The following is a 3326-nucleotide window of genomic DNA, read 5'->3' as shown; positions in this document are numbered from 1 at the left end:
TTAGCTTCCTTAACCCTTTACATGTTGATGCTAACGGTAGCCATCAAGATCACAACACGTGAAAATTAATATCCAGAACCAAAAGAAAACATGAAAGCTTTAAAAATAATACGAAAAGAGAGAAGTTGAGAAGAGCATTTTCTGAACTCCAGTGGTTTTTCTTTCTTTGCTTTTCATCCCTCCATTGATTCTAAGGAAAGTCATGCTCAATCAAGGGAGGAATAATCAATCACATGAGTCCCCAAACCGAATCAAACAAGCCAATTATTGCAGCAAACAATCGATTAACAAATAGAAAAGGTGCATCTATTAACAATTTTCCAGTGCATCCATCAACTGTAGTAGTCAATTTGCTTGTATAGGAGGAGGGGAACTCATTAAGAACCATTACATTAATAACCACATCATCATTGATTATATCCTTTAAATGAGCTATCTTTTCCATATCTATTACTTCTCCAATAACAAGATCAAGTCTTACAACTTTCTCAACTAGCAAATATGCAAAGGCTGCTTATGGTAGAGCATCCAAAAATTTAACCAGTACGTTTGTATTACTATTAGTGCTAATAAAGAGTCTTGGTTGGAATTTAAGGCATTGATGAGGTCTTGTAAGGCTTCAGAAACATAGGTATATATGATTTCTAGGCAGCATTGGTGATGATTTCTTAAGAAACAAAGCCATGAGTTTAGAGTCACTCTTTAAACCACAAACTCAACAATGCAGACCAATTTAATTGCTATTTTTTTTCTCTACAAAAAGAGCAAAGTTCAAAAGATCAAAACCATCACATAAAATTCCTAAACATAAAAGAAGCAAAAAAATAGTGAACCCTACGATTTGAACACAAGCAGAAAACAATCGATTATGAAACTAGAAAGGAAAATCGATTATGAGCATGCTAAAACTAGAAAAGAAAAAAATTACAGTAACTTGTTCACAGATTCATTCACAGTACAGTAACTCAATGAAGATTGAAACTAAAACCCTACGCACTCAAAATTATTGAAATTAAAACCCTAAAAGGAAGGAGAAATTACTGTACCTCGTTCACAAATTCCTTCACAGATTCAAATGCTAAGAGAGACGACGCTAGTATCCAGTAACTCTGAGAGAAGCGACGCCAGTATCCTCTTAAAGAGACACACTAGTAACCTCTGCTGAGCCCAAAGTGATTTAATAAAATCACTAATCGTCACAATTGTTTGAATACTTGGGAATCAAAATATGTGTAGGATGAGATGAATCCAGTAAAACCTACAAGAAAATATAAATTAAGAACTAAATTGTGAAACCTTGAACTTCACATGGTTCCGAAAGTCAATACTTTTTCAATTAGTTAACCTGATCAAAGGTTTGTTTCAGTAAGATCATAAGTTTGTATGAAATAAAAACCTTAGGATTACTTGTGGATGGAGATGGCTACCATGAATTTCTTTGCTTGAGCAATGTGTTGAGGGCGTGAGGCGATATACAAATAACTCTAGACTTTAAGCAGGAGTAGGGTTTTTTTTTTTAGAAAAAAATTCTTATTACTAATAGGAGGGAATATTTTATCGTAGTAGAAAAATTAGAGGGAAAGGTTAATAGCATGAAAAATTAGAGAGAAAAGTTGATAAATTTTCTTTTACTTTAATAAACTTAAAATGAAAGTTTTATTTTTAAGCCAATTATTTCAACTTAAACTATAAACTTACTAAGAAGCTGGAAAAAATCTATAAAATCCAATCACTACAACTCAAACTATAAAGTTGCTCTAGGACTACATAAAATCCACTTACTTCCACTCAAACTATAAGCTTTCACTCAGAAATTGCATAAAATATACAAGGTTAAATTATTTTCGCTGAAACTACACAATTTCACCACAAACTGCATATAATCTATAAAATTCCACTATTTTCACTGAAAAATCCAATTACTACAAAATTCAACATAATTTTTGCTGAAACTACAAAATTAATTTCACTAGAAGTTGCATATATAATCTACAAAATCAAACTACTATCAATCAAATTCAACTGATTTTCTTACTAATAAATTAGGTTTAAAATGGATCGAAATGTGTACCGTCATGTTTGAGGGTTTTAGAGTGAACGAGAGCGCTTTGGATCAATTCATTCTTTACCAATTGGGCCACTCATCGCAGACCCTTTCATTTCTCCCTTGGGGTTCACAATCACACCAGCATTATCTTCAAAGTACATGAAGACACCGTCCTTTCGGCGCCATGGCTTGCGCTGGCGAACAATGACACCAGCATTAGTTTTGTATACAATGCTAATTAGTTTTGTGAAATGAATTTATAATTTTATTAATTATATATTGTAATTTTAAATTAGCTTAAAATTCTACATCCTTCAAAATCAAAAGGAAAATGCATTTTCCTATCCTTTGAATTATACACAAATGAATTTATTTTTTAGATAAAAAATTTCCTGATGTAAATAAACGTGATTTAATTTTAGTTATATCCTCTTTTTGTGAGTTTGCATTTATCCATTTTAAAATTTTAAAATACATATTATTATTACTATTATTATGATCATCATCATCATCATCATTATTATTATTATTATTATTATTATTATTAGTAGTAGTAGTAGTAGTAGTTAACAATTTTCCTTTTACATTTAAACTGTATTACTTAAGAGGATATTTTAAAATTCAAATTAAAAAACAATAACAAAATTTTAATTTTAGGAAGAAAAAAAAAGAAACATAAATTATGTAGTTTATTACTCTTTTTTTATTTCTTTTTGGTTAATTTAAAAATCATGTTCAGACGATTTTAAAATTATTTAGAAACATAGAAAAACTGTATCATTTACTATGAGAATAAAAAAGAGTCAAGGACTGTCTTTATCTCATGTGGGCTTATTTCTGAAGAACCCAGTGTTTACACGTGGACAATTTTAAGTTGCTCTTTCCAGAGTGACAAATAGAAAGGGATTAAAAATACTAACTTACGATGAAGATGGAAAAATAAGTAATCAAGCTACAAATGTAGTATATAAAGAAGTATTCCAGAATTTAATTTGACATAAATTGTATATTTGGATGTTTATATATATACTGTAATTTTTTATGTGTTTGTTACAAAAACTGTTAAGATAATCTAGTTCATAATGATCTAATATGAATTTAATCAATTATGAATATGATAGGAAGGAATAATTGAAAATAAAAAACCTGCATAACAACGAACATGACTACATACATGCATGATGAAATGATAAAAAACTACGAAACTTTAATCTTATATATACTTAAAAATATAGAAATAATTGAATTAAGAAGAATAATATGGGAAAAAATATTTAAT

General features: G+C 29.4%; 1 long non-coding RNA gene across 2 annotated transcripts in view; it reads right to left on the bottom strand.

Annotated features, from left to right (window-relative positions):
• Nucleotides 1-3326, bottom strand: part of LOC102594032 (uncharacterized) — a 10855-nt gene that overhangs the window by 4822 nt on the left and 2707 nt on the right. For both annotated transcript variants that reach the window (XR_367943.2, XR_001474467.1), the window contains exons 4-5: nt 2072-2241; nt 1047-1258 (exon numbers count right to left, since the gene is read on the bottom strand). This is a non-coding gene — a long non-coding RNA (uncharacterized lncRNA). The remainder of the gene's footprint in view (nt 1-1046; nt 1259-2071; nt 2242-3326) is intronic.

The sequence above is a fragment of the Solanum tuberosum genome, unplaced genomic scaffold, assembly GCF_000226075.1.
Source record: "Solanum tuberosum cultivar DM 1-3 516 R44 unplaced genomic scaffold, SolTub_3.0 scf00203, whole genome shotgun sequence".
Lineage (NCBI taxonomy): Eukaryota > Viridiplantae > Streptophyta > Magnoliopsida > Solanales > Solanaceae > Solanum > Solanum tuberosum.
The sequence above is the reverse complement of the archived record's forward strand: the minus strand, read 5'-3'. Positions and strand labels throughout refer to the sequence as shown.